Source organism: Mauremys mutica, chromosome 1 (assembly GCF_020497125.1).
Source record: "Mauremys mutica isolate MM-2020 ecotype Southern chromosome 1, ASM2049712v1, whole genome shotgun sequence".
In the NCBI taxonomy this organism is placed as follows: domain Eukaryota; kingdom Metazoa; phylum Chordata; order Testudines; family Geoemydidae; genus Mauremys; species Mauremys mutica.
Window position 1 is genome coordinate 323,274,147 of NC_059072.1, and position 18,236 is coordinate 323,292,382.

The 18,236-nt window shown below is 39.3% G+C and overlaps 1 long non-coding RNA gene across 1 annotated transcript; it reads right to left on the reverse strand.

Moving 5' to 3' along the window:
• Nucleotides 1-252: 252 nt before the first annotated feature.
• LOC123366155 lies at nt 253-16,297 on the reverse strand. Its single transcript, XR_006577946.1, has 4 exons — nt 16,162-16,297; nt 12,516-12,607; nt 1,299-1,494; nt 253-879 (listed from the first exon to the last, which is right to left on the reverse strand). It is a non-coding gene; the product is annotated as an uncharacterized LOC123366155 (long non-coding RNA).
• Nucleotides 16,298-18,236: the final 1,939 nt, after the last annotated feature.

Genomic DNA, 18,236 nt, shown 5'->3' on the forward strand with positions numbered 1-18,236 from the left:
AATTTCTGTGGTTTCAAAAAGCAATCACCTGATTGTCAAGAACAATAGTGACCATGGGGCCATAAGAAATTTTACGAAAGATTTTTGGAAAAACAGAGGCTTCAGCAATTTACCACACACATACTGAAAGGGCTTCATTACATCATGTTACGATTAAGAAAAAAACATCAAAACATATTATCACATGCAAGAATAAAACAATGGCTTATGTTGAAAAGCATCTGCTTCAAGTTAAATACAGATGTGAACCGTTGATAGAAACCATGACTATTATCATTGGTGTTTTTGTTTTACTTCACTTTCTGTCACAAAGGACTTAACTGGTTCAGGCATCTTTTAATAAAATTGATCTTAATCCAATTAGGCAGAAATATTCAGACATTTTTAAGAAATGGCTATAGTTTTGGAGTGCTTTCAAATGAAAACCTTTCCCCAATGTCTATTCAAATACAAGGAAGGCATTTTTATCTGTATTGTATATGAGCTATGTGAATGCTATAGACACTTTGTGCTGATTCAGCGCTCACGAATACCTGTTCTATATCCTTCTAAGTCCAAAGAGTTATTTCACTTTTGAACAGTGGGAGAATGGAATCAGCCCATTTGCTATTCCTCTAGAGACAATTTGCAAGAAAAAGTAAAAGAAAAAAAAACTACACAACTTCACTAATACAAAGATGTGTAATCACCAGGAAATAGGGCTGGCTTTAGGCCAATTCCCCTGATTCCTGTCAATTGGGCCCTGCGCTTCAGAGGGCCCCGCAGTGTCCGCTATCTTCGGCAGCAGCTCAATCGCTGCTGCTGTCTTCGGTGGCATTTCGGCAGCAGCTCTTTCGAATCGGGCCCCACATGTCCTAAAGCCGGCCATGCCAGGAAAAACTAGAGAAAAATAATATATGAGACAACTTTACTTACAAATGTACATGTGGGTGAATTTATAAGCACACAGAAAATACAGCAAAAGGGCAAAGAATAACTGAGACACCATTTCTGCGTATCAGGGGTCAACCTCCAAAATAAGTTCAGAGGGTTATTGGTGAAAATGTATTTAATTAGATCAATAAGACTTCATGCAGGAGGAAGTATGTATGGGAAAGTACTGGTTTGCAAGATTGGGCCCAACAATGTGTGTATTGTTATTAAAATAATCTTAATTTACAAACCCTAGAGTCCAGTTAGTTTGGCCCTATCCTACTCACATAGTCTTGGAAGAACAAACCAAGAAGAAGCTATTTTTGACCATAAGAGATGCATCACATAAACTGTAAAAGTGCTTTCTTTAACGTTGAGTCACTTACCAAAACATGATGATATAAACAAAGGATGCCTTGATCATTTCTGTAATAATGAAGCAGATGAAAGTACAGTTGTGATTTGTTTTTAAAGATTCAGTCAAAAGTTGGAGGAGAAATCCATGCAGGACCATCCAACCAGAGGATTTGTGCCTCTGCAGTTCTTTCCAGATCTAACCCCAGCTCTCCAGAAGCACGGATCCTGCAACAGCCATTATCCAATGTGTGATAGGAGAAACTACATAATGGCTTACTCAGCATTCACTTGTACCCCAAATCTCTGCCACACTGCATGCTGCAGCCCTACCCCAACAGCCCCCTCTCACATTCACCCCCCCAGCATGTCCCCCATGCTGAAGTTTGCAAGGTGGTCATCAAGAGGCAACCTACAGATGTCTTGCACAGCACTTGCATGAAAGGAATTATGCCTCATCTGAATATGGGAAGTTTAGGGTCCTTTTATGCTCCTCCAGTCTTGGGTGGAAATGAGGACCTCATCCTATTGGCCTGATCCATTATGGCAATTCCTGTGTTTCTAGGGTTTGGTTCTCCAAAGCAGTAAGGGACATTTATTCGGTTATTTATTTATTTATTTTAATTGAATAGACCAATTTATACTAGCATACCATCCTGAATAAGCCCCAGTTCAGCAAAGCACCTCAGCATGTGGGACATACGAATATTAAGCTTAAAGTTAAGCATATGCTTAACACTCCAATTCAGCAAAGCACTTGAGTATGTGCATATATTTAAGCACATTCTTAAATACCTTGCTGAATGGGGATGGACTTAAAATATGTGCTTTCCTGAACTGGGAGAACTTCAAGCTTAAGGATCTGGTTCAATACAGTTCAACACATCTATTAATATTAAATACATAGTGCACTTTAAAGAAATATATTTAGACTGAAAAGAGTTAATCTTTCTAAAAGCAAGGTTAACACCTGAGACAAGTGTTAATTTATTCCTATAACTATCTGAACAGGGTACTATAAAAAAATAACATTGTTTTTTATTGTTTTTAGATGGGTGCATTTTATTTATAGCAAATCTGACACCCTTATTTTAATCTTTTTATAAATCAAGTAAAAATTCAATCTGTATCTCTTAATTGTGGATGATTAGGTATTCATATTTTTAAGATAACACTTAGTATTTAAGGTAGTATTTTAAGGCTACATCTTTGGTTTTTAAGGTACTATTCTCCTATTGAAGGCAGTATTGGAAAAATATATGCAAAAGATAACATGATGACTTTATCATGGATCACCATGAGTTAACACTATTAACACTTACGATCCTTAGTATTTGCAACATACAGTAAATACAGCCATTTACTGATAACACATTCCAGGTTGAAATGATACCTACAAAATGCTTAAATATAGGTAACAGCAGGTAGTATTTAATAAGTTATAATGCATAGGTTTTTTTGAAGGTAGCATTGTCTGTTTTGTCACTGATGAAGTAAAAGCCGGGCACCCACATGCATTCAATTGCAAGGTCAGAGCCCAAATGAAAAGACAAGATTGCTCATCATAAACCACCAAATAATCTCAATAAGGGTTTCTTTGCATGACTTATGGTGACTCAAATTTTGTGGATCACTGAGTTTTTAAACTTCATATCACTAGTACCTCGGTTTCCTGCTGCTCAAAGATCTATAGTCCCAGAAACATGATGGAAGGAGTTTCTCAAGAGTTGTGATAAAAATTTGCATCTCTGTTGCTTACATGTTTTTGCACATCTGAAAATAGTTAAACTAAAAAATTAATGACTGGATCGAGAAAATCCCCTTCAGGCCACAGAAAATTAGTTTAATCTGTGAATGTGATTTATGCCCTTCAGGAGACAAAACTTTACCATGACTAGTACAGCTAACCATAAAATGTGGCTTTATATTTGTTCTTCTTTATGATGCCTGTCTTTGTCATGTAGGTGCCTGATTCTTTCTCTGCACGGAGTGGTGGTGGACTGAACAGTGCTGCTTTATTGGCAGAACACTAGTTTATTTAATGATAACGTAATCTATCCATACTACTGATTTTGGACAGAAGGTCATCTTAAAATGATATTAGGCCACCTTGAGGAATAAAGGGGTTAATTCTGTTTTATTAATTATATTTGAAATATAATGGGGGGGGGGCAGATGGGAGAAGCAGATGTGAATTCAAAGAGAGCTCAGATGGACAGATTCTGTAAGCTTATGTTGAATAGTACCTTACTCCATGAATAGTCAAAGTGATTTAAGCAGGAGTTGGGTACTATTCAACCAACATAAGGCTATAAAAATTGGTCCCAAAATGAATTATTTTAAAATGTTATGTTTAAAATATAGGCAGATAAAACGGAAGGTAGCATGAGCTCTTTAACATTTAATGCTTGTTTATATTGATGCATTTTGAGTTTAATGACATTTTAATAGCAATATTTTGAAAGCAATATAATATTCCTGTTTATATACAGTTGTGGTCGCAGAAATCTGCTACTGTCCCACAATGAGCTTACAGGCCCATGTGAATTCCTCCAAAAAGCACACTTCCCCAAGGGGCAATGAGGCATTCAAGAAACAACAGCTGCACATATTTAATAGGGTTGGAGTTGTTTGTTTGCTTTACATGGAAATATCAGGATACGAGGAGGGCAGGAAAACAATTTTCTGAATTCTTGCGATAAATGTGATGAAACCACCATATGTCTTCAATATGTCATTGCTGTTTCATATCAAAAGCATTCAGCTGGTGCACTAGCATCTCTGTGATGGCCCAGGTTTCAGAACCATACAAAAGGACAGGAGCCACTGCTGTTTGATAGATACACATCTTAGTTCGAGCTGATATGTGGCATTGACAGGGTAACAAGCCTTGTGGATAGGGGGGAAGTGGTAGATGTGGTATATCTTGACTTTAGTAGGGCTTTTGATACTGTTTCACATGACTTTCTCATAAACAAACTAGGGAAATACAAACTAGATGGAGTTACTGTAAGGTGGGTGCATAACTGGTTGGAAAACCATTCCCAGAGAGTAGTTATCAGTGGTTCACAGTCAAGCCGGAAGAGTGTAATGAGAGGGGTCCCACGGGGATCAGTTCTGGGTCTGGTTCTGTTCAATATCTTCATAAATGATATAGATAATGGCATAATGAGTACACTTATAAAGTCAGTGGACAATACCAAGCTGGGAGGGATTTCAAGTTCTTTGGAGGATAGGATTAAAATGCAGAAGGATCTGGACAAACTGGAGAAATGGTCTGAAGTAAATAGGATGAAATTCAGTTAGGACAAATGCAAAGTACTCCACTTAGGAGGGGACAATCAGTTGCACACAAACAAAATGGGAAATGACTGCCTAAGAAGGAGTACTGCAGAAAGGGATCTGCGTGTCAGAATAGATCTCGAGGTAAATATGAGTCAATAGTGTAACACTGTTGCAAAAAAAAGCAAAGATCATTCTGGGATGTATTAGTAGGAGTGTTGTAAGCAAGTCATGAGAAGTAATTCTTTTGCTCCTCTCTGCACTGATAAGGCCTCAGTTGGAGTATTGTGTCCAATTCTGGGCAGCACATTTCAGAAAAGATGTGGACAAATTGGAGAAAGTCGAAAGGAGAGCAACCAAAATGATTAACAGTCCAGAAAACATGACCTATGAGGGATGACTGAAAAATTGGGTTTGTTTAGTCTGGAGAAGAGAAGACTGAGGGGGACATGATAACAATTTTCAAGTACATATAAGATTGTTACAAGGAGGAGGGAGAAAAATTATTCTCCTTAACTTCTGAGGCTAGGACAAGAAGCAGTGGGTTTAAATTGCAGCAAGAGAGGTTTAGGTTGGACTTCAGGAAAAACTTCCTAACTGTCAGGGTGTTTAAGCACTGGAACAAATTGCCTAGAGAAGTTGTGGAATCTCCATCATTGGAGGTTTTTAATAGCAGGTTAGGCAAACACCTGTCAGGGATGGTCTAATTATTACATAGTCCTGCCTTGAGTGCAGGGGACTGGACTAGATGACTTCTCGAGGTCCCTTCCAGTCCCACACTTCTACAATTCTCTGATTCTATGCTTGACACCACAGTAGTTTCTAAAGAGCATGCATAACATATATAGTCTTGCTGAGTCAATGTTTCATATCAGCAATGCAACCTTCCTCCTTGGTGACCATGGAGCCAAGATTCCAAAATGAATTGACAAATTCAACTTTTTGTCCATCAAGTATGATGTGTAGGGGGAGAAGTCCATCAGCCACTTTCATCAGTTTGGTCTTCTTCCAATTGACTTGAAGAGCGAGGATCCTCATTTCTACGGTAAATATTTTCAGGGCATTGGTGAGATTAGTTCATGAGGGTGAGAATATAGCAGCGTCATTTACATACTCCAGGTCTGTTACACAGAAGTCATGAAGTACCCATCCCCTGGCCCTCCCCGTATGTGGCTAGTGACAGCTTCCATCATTTGGTCAATAATGATGTTGAACACATCAGGGGCCAGCCATGCACTTTTGATGGATGCTGCTGTTGTACTCTGTTTTCTGAGCAGTTTTAATTATGAAAGTTTAATTATTTTCCTGGTTAGAGAATGAGATCTTCATGCTAAAAAGATCAAGATGGTAAAATATGGGTCCTGTAATGACTTCTTTAGGTAGAGTCTACAGGTAGGGTAACAGAAAAGCACTCAGCATTGGCCTAGCTCTGCTCCCAATGAAGTCTAACAGGACTTAGAAACAAACAGAAGCACTTCAGAACTCACTTCCATATGAAAGCATAATCTTCTCCTACCCCAGCTTTTTATAAGACTACAGACCGAGAGTTGGGATTCCCAGGTACCTAGCAAGCTGATGCTGTTTACAAATAGAGCCAACAATAGTTTTTAAAAACTGATCATGAGTAATCTGTGTGGAACCTGGAACTTTCCCTCTGTATCTCACGTATGTAATCCTGAACCAGACATTTACTTTCTTCTCTCTTTTTACGTGTCTCTGCTTTAACGGGAGAGATATGTGGTACTGTGTACTACTGCCTCCCTTGAATCCGTAATAACAGATTAGTATCTCTGATCAGAAATGTTCTCATTTCCAGAAGAATTGGTCACATGGTCACGTATTCAGCAACCATGTAAGCTATTACAAGAGGAGCTAGGAACAGATCATATTGAATTTCTGCCTTCACGTTGCCTCCCCATCACAGACTGGGTACCTGTTCATCTATGTGATGTACCCTGCCTTAGTGGTGACTATCCAATACCTCTTTAAGTATGGAGCACAATGTTCTCACATATACACACACACAAATAGCACCAGACATTCATAAATGCTCCTCACTTCAGAACTTTCCTCTATAATTTTTACAAGAGCAATGGGTAAATAAAATCCCTTATTCTGGAAAACTCCCATAGTCATCATACTTAATATACTTGAGAAGAGGCTATCTCAGTATCTGCAGTATTCTTCCATGTAATCTCTATAGTAAATATACTGAGGTATTAGTGAGGTTTGATAGATAGATAGATATTGCAAAGTTTATATGAACAATGCTATATATTAACAAGAGATGGGCCTGAGCTTCAACATTTAAATCTGGTTGTCCACATCCTGTGCCTTGGTTCAGGCCATTTCTAGTATTAATATTATTAAATCAACTAATTTACTATGCAACATAAATGCTTTGTTGACTATGACTCCAGGGTTTAGGTTTACCATATTAAGTGTCACTAATGCAGCTTGTGATTGCAGGGTAATAAAGAATGCAAAAAAGAAAGAAAGACATGCTGTGTTCAGGACCACTTTGAAGGGAATTATGATGAAAGTGTCTAGTAAAGTTCCTAATAAATAAGACACCATGTACGGTATAGTTTACTGTACTTGAGAATTTGAGCATTTTCAGGCCAATTTTGCTGTAATCCCACATGTGCCTGGCAGCTGGCACATGTGTCACTCTGTGTCTGCTGAGAATTACTGAAGTAAGGGAATTTTCCTTGGGTGCAGGGAGTAGAATATAATCAGAGTTCTCTCAACAAAAGGAACCATCACTGATGAAATTTACCGTTACTAGGGAACTGCAATAAGATGACATCAAATGGTCTTTGACTCATTTCCCAATGAACAATGAGAACTGAAAGAGTTACCGTATGCCATTAATTTAAAATACATCAGAGAGGACTCATAAGAGTGAGAAATGACTACCCTGAGTAATTTGCACATATATTAAGTCAGATTATTTTTGAATCCTGAGTGATATGCAAATAAAAGGAATAAAGTTTTTAGAAATTGTCTTTTGTTACTAAAATACTATTCTTTTCAATGAAGCTCTATGAGTACAATAGCTATCATTTCTTCTTACTTGGTAGAGAAAATGACTGGGTTAAAACAATAGGCATCAATTCCTTAATTTTTAGTGGCAGTGGGGTTTGAAATACAATCAGCCCCACGTTAAGAAGATAAGAAACCAATCCAAGGCATAGAAGCTCACATTGTTCTCCCCCTCTAACTCGACAGCTGCTTGTCTGAGGATCTCTCATATGGAAAATATGTGAATATGATGAAACATCTGTTAATGTATCTCTATCCCCACCCTACTCCTTAAAAGCAAAAACTGCAGGCTTGTTACTATTTTCAATAGTACCCAGACACTTGTTCTATTTATTGGAGTATTAGAACTTTAGATAGAAGAACATGCTGGGGCTGTCTGTTTGAGGATGGAATGGACTTTTCAAAGAACAGTCTCCATTAAAGAGCACTGACACTACAATAATGTATGAAATGTGAGGTTATTCATATACAGCAGACAATAGTCCTAAAAGGTATCATTGAAGAGGATTTCTATTTAGAAATGCTTAGCAGCAGGATACCTAAAAGCACAATTTAGCTACATTGGCTTGGTAATATTCTTTTACTGGCAAAATAATTACAAGTCCAGCTGCTTGTGTTCTCCCTTCTATTTTTTATTAGATGGCTACCTCTCTGATCTCTTGCATGCTGAAGACGCATGGAGTTCATAGCTGCTGGAGACACTGGCAAATTTTCCTGGCATTCATTGTGTTTTTTTTTTACTGGGAAAACTGGGAGAGTGTCAGCAAACTTGGTGCAATTGGGAAAAAAAGTCAACTCCATTTTCAGATAGAAAAAGAGAATAAAAGAAAAGAGTCCAAACATTTGTTGCTCTTGGCTTTAGCAATAGCAAGGCAGCTTCACAAACTTAATAAAACGCACTCATAGTGCTTAATGCCTATAAAGTATATATCCTGCTACAGAGACAACAATCTCACAGTAAGTTGTGGTTTTGAAAACAATTATTTTGGATCAACTGAGAGTTATTTCTGGGACTATCATTTACTGACAGACAAGGCACTGTCTGTCATTTTCAGATCTAATACCCCATATATCCTTATTTGGTTGTTTTTTTCACAGCCTGTAGACACGGCAGTAAGCAAGTTCAACCACAAGGGAAAATTTTAATTTTTAAAATGAAAATGAGATGATAATCTGTCTTGGTTGCTGCCATAATCTTCCATTTCCACTTGACATGTTTATTCTTTGGCATTTAAAGTGTGGTACAGAATGCCATGAAGGAAGTAGGCTATAAATGTTAGTTTTGATTGAGTATGACATTGAAAAATAAACAAGCCAATGTGTGACGTATGCAGTATAGTTGTAGCTGTGTCAGTGACAAGATATTAGAGAGAAAACGTGGGCGAGGAATATCTTTTATGGGATCAACTTCTGTTGGTGAGACAAGCTTCTGAGCCACACAGAGCTCTTCTTCAGGTGGTCCAATGAAAGAGATTCCCTCACCCACATTGTCCCTCTAATATCCTGGGACCAACATGGCTATTGATACACTGCAACAGACCTCAAGAAGAGCTGTGTGTGCCTCAGAAGCTTGTCTCTCTCACCAACAGAAGTTGGTCCAATAAAAGATATTACCTCATCCACTTCATTTCTCTAATGTACAGTGTAGCTTTCTCATCTTCTGTCATCCTCACTATGCTGCATATGATGATGCTGAGCACTTGCTACCAATAAGTGGATAGAAATGATGTGGGAATCTGTGGTGGGGCAGGTTCCCAACCCAGTCAGGAAGGGGTTAAAGAGCTCCTTTGGATGCAATCACCCAGTGCATGTGTGAGGCTTCCTGCACCTGGAGAGGGGCAGCTCCTTAAAAGGAAGGATCCAAGCCCAGTCGAAGGTGGCACTCAGAGGAAAGCCGAACAAGGCTCCCTAGTGCCATAGAGCAGGGGCTGCTTCCCCAGAAAGCTGCTGAAGAACTTCTCCTGCCTGGACTCTCTGCAGAGATAGAGGGACCATCTTTGCTTTCCATTAAAGGCCATGGTGCTCAGCCTGGGCCTCTCAGTCACTCAGGGGGTTAGGAACACAGCCCCCTTTGTGGAGACGATTTAGCTTTTGCCTTGTGAAGAACAGCGGGATGAGGCCAGATTGTTTTGTGGGCTGCAGGATTATTTTGTTTCCCTTTCTTTTGTCTTGGACTGCAGTCACTGGCTGAAGGAGGGGAGCCACCTCCCTAAGACTTACAGCTGTGAGACCGCACCCCCGACTCCAAATCAGTGTTACAGTGACAGCTACACCCACAGAGAGACATCTGGGATGAGAGAGGTGCCCACTCTCATCCCTTAGGGCACACAATTGGTCAAACCTATGACAGCCTCAGACCAGGCAGAGATGTCAAAAGCCCACAACACTAGTTGGTAAGTTTAGATGCTTAACCACAATGCTGGGAAAGAAAATTGTAAAAGAACTGGAAAAAACACTTGACAGTCAGTGTGAAGATTCTTAATATCCAACATTCATACCCTTTTTGAGAGAAGAAAAGAGAAACATTTGGTGGCAGAGAGAAAGAACTGACAGAAAATATGTATCATCACCCGCTGCTAAGAAAACACTTCTTTAAAGAGCAGCCTTCATTGTGCTACTCCCACTGTAAAATGGGTGTAGAGACAACTCTCATACAATGACGAAGGTGGAAAAATCATAGCAAATCTCCAAGTCGGTGCCTTTTGTTTTTACTGCTTTGGATGTGCGTATTGCAGAGCTGTAAAAGCATGGAAAAACCTACCAAACAAGCCAACTCTCTTCTTTAACCCTTTGGCACTGGGTGAGTAGTGTCTGGAAATCTTGACTTCTAGTGTCAAAGGTATCAAAACAAAACAAAAAAAAACCTGCACAACCCTCAGAAGTCTGGCAAGAGAAGTGGAGAACATAAAAGCTGTGAAAATGAGGCTAGTAAGAAAAAAAATAAAGAAAAGGATTGGCGCTAGAAAATATTAGGTCTTGCTGACTGATCTCTGAACAAAGAAAGTTCTTTAAAGAGAAAACGCTTTACATTATTTCTGCAAAATAGAATCGTTGTAATGTCGTGATTTAAAGACAAAAATGAAGTCTGGTTTATAGAAATCAAAATTACAATTAATGAAGTTACATAAGCTCTTGTCTTATTCTGATGCGCCCAAAAGCTCATGGGTAAGAGTCAAAATGAGATGATGCAACTTAGTATTATGTGATCACTTTGCTTCTTGTATTTGCAGAAGCTTTGGAACTCTTGGCACCATTATTCCAGAGGAGGAGAAGAAAGAGTTGGTTTTTGTTTTAATGTTGAGTCAATTTGAGTCACAAAGTCAGTTTGTGAGCTTCTTTTTACTTATGTAGTGATGAAACACATAAAACCAATGGGTTGGATGCTCAGCTAATGTAAATCAGTATATCTCAATTAAAGCCAATATAGCAGCATTTCTCAAACAGGGGTCGCCGCTTGTGTAGGGAAAGCCCCTGGCGGACCGGGCCGATGTGTTTATCTGCCCCGTCAGCACTGGGAGCCACAATCAGCCAGACCTGCCAAGAGGGCAAGTAAACACAGCAGCTCGGCCTGCCAGGGGCTTTCCCTACACAAGCGGCGACCCCTGTTTGAGAAACCCTGCAATTTAGCTATGCCAATTTACAGTAGCTGAGTATCTGGCCTTGTATTGAACATTACGGTGCTTCTACAAGTAACATGGATACATACACATATATAGGCCAAATCCTCAGCCTCATTCAGGCAAATGTGGAACCTTTTCCATGCTGCCCTGCCCCTGCAACTCTTGTGCCATATTTCTGGCCCTGCCCTACATGCAAGTCCTTACTGTATTGCTTGCTCTCAGTCTCTCTCTATGTGCATTTCAATGTCTGTCTGTCTGTCTCTCTCTCTCTCTTTCTTTCCCTCATATGCTCTCTTGTGTGCTTCAGGTTTTTAAATAAGATTTCTGGTGGGGTTGCTGGGAGTTGTGATGTTCACAACGACCAGAAAGTGCCTGGTGCTTGAGTGGCTTAACTTGCATCTCCTAGCTTAGTTGTGCCTCTGATGTGACTAATTCTGAAACACCTGGCTAACCACATGGGTGCTTCTGAGTGCATCTGAAAAATACTGAGATGCCAGACTCTGACTGAACCAGGCCCTACTCCCACCCTCCTGGGGTGTTCCGCACAGAGTGTACTCAGAGGAATACGTTGTGACAAAATCTTTCTTCTGAACATCCAATGAGCATTCAAACATGCACTGGATCCTGCTGAAGCACACAAGAGGCCACCTGCATGGAAATGAGACTTTAACTAGAACTGGGTACACTGTAGAGAGTTACTGTACAAGCTTCCTCTGACAGCTCTGCCATCACACTTCATTTCTGAGCTACAGTATCCCTAAAATTCCAATCTTGTGACCCTTGAGCAGAGATTACCAATCATGCCACATTCCTCCGGATTGTCTTGTTATCTGTGATGTACACAAATGACAAAAGGACAAGGAGTAGCCTAGCAAACCTATTTTGGCCTAAATTAGTTTGGAACCGAGGTCTCCAGAAGTAAAAACAATCATCAGAGAAAAACTTATGGGAACGTCCTGTATAGTGCAATAGAAAATTATAACCTTTCTATAGGATTTCTATAACATTTCTGTAGACACTGGGGTCCCCCCACAATTTAAAAGTCTTTTCTATAGGGGAATGTTTTTTCATTTGGATGTATTAACCCTAGAGAGAAACCTTTTGGATTGGGCCCCACAATCAAAAGAGACACAGGCAGAAGCTAAGGATTCAGAGCGTCTGCTGGGAGCACACAGCAGGCCCCCTGCAGAGGTAGAATGAGCTGCCTCACTTGGAAGGAAGATCAGGTACTCAGAGTGGGGGGAGAGGAAGAGAAAGGGCTGGGAAAGAGGGTCCATCTGAGGTTGTGGTGAGGGCACTAACCTGGGAGTCAGGAGAACCAGCTTCAGTTCTTTGTTCTGCCACAGATTTCCTGCGTGATCTTGGGAAAATCACTTAGTCCCTCAGTTCCTCATCTGTAAAATGGAGTCATAGTACTTCCATGCCTCACACGGGTATTATGAGAATAAATACATTAAAGAATGTGAGGTGCTCAGATACTATTGTAGTGAGGCCCCAACAAGTACCTTTGCTGGATTAATCTCCATATTCCTCTTAATCTGTCCCTAGACACAAGAATTCTGAAATAAAATCTAGCATGTTCATACCCAGAATGATCTTCTAGCTCACCCCTCTTTCAAAGACACACCGCTGTCTCAGTGCTGGGAACAAAATGACTGGTTTGGGCAGCCTGTTGGATGTATAGAATTCTTCTGTGTTTTTTGCAAGCAAAAATCATGGAAGGCTCCAGTTCTACACTGCATGTGTGTCACTAGAAAACAAATAGGCTAGAGCAATTGTGAGTGTATGAGCTGTAGGTGGGTGTCCCATACTCACACAAAGAGCAGCTGGGAGGTCAGGAAATTGCTAGTTGTGACTTGGAAAGTACCAAATAATAAATTTCAACTAAAATTAAACCATCTCTTCCCCTTTTGAAAAAATCAAAAGCATTGTTCAACCTGCAAATCATCACACTGTATATTTTACCTGCATCGGATTTGAGCAATTTGACTCTATTCAAATTATATTTCTATTAGAGGACATATAGATACTGTCCATATTTTTGGTCTTTTAACCTTCTGCCTTCTGCACAATTTTATTTAAAGAGGCAGTGTAAACTTGAAATCTAATCAATGTAAAAAATATTTGCAATTCAGCAAGTACCTTCAATTTAAAGATTACCTGAAAGAGGGGAAATGGGTTTGTGCCTCTTTTTTATAGATATGTAATATATAAAAAAAAAGCTTGAAACTTTTTATTAAAAAAAATTCCGCTTGCTTTGTGCTTTAATATTTCAGGAATCTCAAGTCTGGTCACTCTTGGTTTTGTGAGAAGAATCACTTGCATTTTCAGAATACACTGTGAACTTTCTCAGCACTTAATGAAAGACAAGAAAAGGTGTTGAAATTTTGTATAAACATACAATTTTCTTCAAAGAGTTTTAAACAATCCCAATCAAAATCTCTTCTCTCAATTAATCAGGATTTAATGGCTCACTAATGGTGATGTCATGATCCTACTAGTTCTCCAGGTGTCCACAGTATCGTCCAGGAAAAACAGGGTAGACAAGATCTGAATTTCTAATGTAAATATTATGATACAGCAGCAAAGAGTCCTGTGGCACTTTACAGACTAACAGACGTATTGGAGCATGAGCTTTCGTGGGTGAATACCCACTTCGTGCATCCGAAGTCTATAAGGTGCCACAGGACTCTGCTGCTTTTACAGATCCAGACTAACATGGCTACCCCTCTGATATTATGATACAAAGATCTATGTTTAAAAGAACGCTAAGGACACAAAGTAAATCATTCAAACAGGAAATGCCAGAATTAAGGTTGCCATTACAACCTTAATTTATCCCCCGCAAGCCGATGCATCATGATACCATCTTTAATTATATGATCAAATACTATTTTTCCACAGGACTGCTGTACCATTGAGTGCACAGGATGGACATTGTTCAGGGACTGAATCAGGATTCTACAGTGAAGGAGGCTGTTGAGTGTCTCGAGAAGTTAGTGGGAGCAAGAGGCAGACTATGCTGGAGAGAGCCCAGAGGAAGTAGAGGAAGGACTAGGAAGGGGTTCTGCCCTCTCCTACCCAGCCTGTCCACTTTGTCCCTGTCCCCCACCCCTTCTGTTCTCCCCTTCTGTTGCCCTTGTTTCTCTCTGATCCTGATTCACCCCTAGCATACACCCCCTACCCTGCTTCATAGATACAACAAGGCCAGAAGGGACCATTGTTATCTTCCAGTCTGACCTCCTATACAACATAGGCCACAGAAAACTTACCCCAAAAAATTCCTAGAATAGATCTATTAAAAAAACAAATCTTGATTTAAAAATTATCAGAGATGGAGAATCCATCACAATCCTTGGTAAATTTTTCCAGTGGTTAATTACTCTCACAGTTAAAAATTAATACCTTTACTTTAAAGCTACAACACAGCAATAGTTTGGAATGCTTTAGCAAAATAGTACTGTTGCAATTACCATTTTTTAAAAAATCAGCTGTGTAGTTTGTCCAAAGTGTCAGTCACTGGTGCAGCCAGCCAGTCTCTGGGAAATTGGGGGAGAGTACACGCAGTACAGAAACTAAATCCTTTCTCCTCCTATTAAATGAGAAGGAGACATGGTGGAACAATGAAAATGTGGACATTTTTCTAAAATTTGAAGGCTCTTAACACCCCTGCCTTAATCCTGCCATCAGTTATGCCCATTAAGGATATACAATGTGTTGATCCTATTCTACTAGCTTGTAAAAAGAAGGGGAGGAGAGGGTAGCTATTAACAACAGAATTCTAAGAAAAATGCAGCACATTTCACAAAAACACCGTTTTGTACAGCTAACATTAATGTAGCATTAAACATGCTGCCAAACCTGCCACACTATGTTGGTTTCCAACTTGTCCCTTATTAGCAGTCTGTTTTCTTATGTCTTCAATGATAGCACCAAAATAAAAATAACACTGAGGTTTTTTGTTTTGCTTTGTCATCAGTGGAATAATGTTTTGACTACGGCTATTCAATATCATATTCTCCAAGTGGTTCCAAAAGTAATACAGCCAAAATTAGCATCAATCGGACAACACACGGTAGGCAGAAAAGGGCAACATTATGGGTCATTTTTTCTTTCTGTTTTTTTGCATCTATAATCAAGTGCAGGTGCAAATAATGCCACTTAGCTAATAACTCAATTGTGCCTGCAGTTCTGATAGTTACATGTGTATTTGTCATTAGGGCCAGCAATTAACTACACATTTTGTTGCGGGTGCAAAAATAGAAGCCAAATTGATGCTCTTTCAAAAGTTTGGCCCTGGGTGTCACTATATCATATACATATTTACAACTCTGAATCATAAGTGGAAAATGTTCTGATTTGATCTTATTTACACTTACAAGATATGATTGGACTTTACAAGCTACGACACAGAATAAACACATACTCCTATTATAGACATAACTAAAGGTTACATATGACTAATATGATTTGATGTTCTAAAGTAGAAAAGGTAGATCTAATTTTCCTGCACCTTATCTGCTAAGCATGTGAGTAGTCCCACTGAAATCAGTAGGTGTGCTTATGTGCTTGAAATTAGGATTGTGTTTATGGGGCTGAAGAATTAGTAGTCTCTTCCTTCACACATAATGGCCCCAATCTTGCAGTCCTCACTCAGGCAAACATCCCTTTTAAGGCAACTGGAGTTTTGCCTGACTGGAGGATCAGTCCCAATGTTTCCTCCTCAGATGATGGACTCAGACCAGGTTGACAGAGAGATAGAGAGATAGATAATCTCAAATCAAACTGCATATAGATATTTACAGATCATGGATAGAAGAATCTAAAAAAGAAGCATACTTATAGAAAACAAGTCTAACAAAGACACTATGGAATTTGAATCCTATTTCCAAGATGAACTTAGAGCAGTAACTGTAAAGAAGTTACAGAAACAGTATTAATTGTCCACCTGTGTCAGTGAAGAAGCCACAGGCTTCCCTGAGGTGCCTTCTGTCTAACCTCAGGAAGGTATGAGTCCTACCACAGATCTCACCACCTTCAGTACAAATTGTAAAACCCATTTCTTTGGCCTAGAGATCTTCTGTGTGTTTACTTTTGGAATGTGTATGGTGTTGTCATAGCACATTCTAAATGGATTGACAACAAATGTAGACCCTGCCACTCTGGTGTGACATACTCTGATTATCTGCCATATTTAGCAGGCAGCGTCCTATGTTCTGAACCAGCTGAAACTTCTAAGCTGCCAGATTCAGCAAGGTACCTAAAATACTTAACATGTAGGATAACTTGTAACTAAACACAAAAGAAAGATTCTTACCAGTTCTTATAAGAGAAGAATGGACTCAGTGGCTGGGAGGGCATGACAACACTTGGAATCTCCAGGTCATTTAGTCCTCTCATGCTGAGTAGAGCTGTGTTTGACCATCTTAAGGACAAAGTATCTATATGTCTTTCTCTAGCATTACTCCAAAAGGATGACCACAACCTTCGCCATTGCCAGGAGTCCAGTATACAAGGCATCACACTGGTCTCCAGGTCATCAGTCTCCTTGTAGAAGGACTAGAATGATATTCTTTTGAAAAGCATGAGGATGAGGGGGAGCAGAAAGAAGGAGAAGCAAAATGGAGGAGTGTAGAAAGTAGGTGGATATGAGTTCAGAAAGCTAGAATGGAAAAAAAATGGAGAGCTTTAAAATAAAAAGGCAATTTTGCAATAGATGTGGAGCTAGTGAAGTAACTCTACTAGAGGTGGCAATTAGGTGGGGCCAGAATGAGAGAGTAGGCTCTATTCAGAAATCTGACCCTGGTGGAAAGAACTGATCAAAGTGTGCCCATTGTGAATAAAATATCTGACTAATGTAGCCTTTTCTGTTCATGAATCATTTACAAATGGAGTCTGAATTCTGCAAAGGTCTCACAGGTAATTGCCTTACAGTTTATGGAAACACATTTCAGTCTTTTATAGGGTGTTCACAAACTGTTCACTGAATAATTGCTATTCTTTATTTGAGGGTTGTGGTTGGTCAGCTCAATCATATGTTATAACTTCTGTGCCCTGATTGGATGATTGAAACTTTTTAACAGAAGTATAACAAATAACATTTAGGGACTTATGAGCAATGAATATTCCTGTCTGCACAAAAATATCTCTGTTTGTAAGTGAATATGGGTATTGAGATTAAAAGTAGCCATTCCCCAAATATTCACGTAAACAAAAATCCATCAAAGAAAAATGTTCATGAGTAGCAAATAATAAAGGGTTTTGATATAGCTGAATTGTACAGCCATTCAGAAGGCAAACAAATGCTTATAAACTCTGGACTAGATCCTTAGTGGGTGTAAATCCAGTGATGTTGATGGAATTGATGGAGCTTTGTCGGGAAGCTTAGAAAGAAAGGATTTAGGAAGATCATAATAAGATGCAATTGGACCAGATGAGCTGGGAAGTGATTAAGGTATGAATCAGGTATTCAAGGGGGGCAGAAAAAGGGAAAGACAACTTCTGGCAATGTTGCTGAAGTGGTGACAGGTGGACTTACGGATCAGGGAGATGAAGGAGACTAAAAGAAAGTCTGAGGTCAAGGATGACTCAGTTTTATTTAAGATTTAAGACTTAGGAACAAAGTCAAGGTTTGTCAGAAAACTGGGATAAAAAGAGTCAAGCACTGTTAGAATAACAGTTACATTCAGGCATGTCTAGAAATATAGATTGATCTAGGTTCTATAGGATTTTAATATTAACATTAGGCAGCAGATGAAACTCTTAGACAGATTAACTGAGTAAGTGATACACTGGATGAGCAAAATGACTGGTCAGCAGATTTACCACAGTGCAGATTTAGCAAGATTTAGTTTACAGAATTTTCTCTGTAGTGAGGGTTGGTTAATTTTTTTTTATACTGAATGAGGACTATGAATGAATGCCCTTTTCTCAAAACCCATCTAAAATCACAGTGACACCACAGGGCTATTTCTAGCATAACACAAAACCTGTCCATATTGTAAATATGAAATATTTTCCACT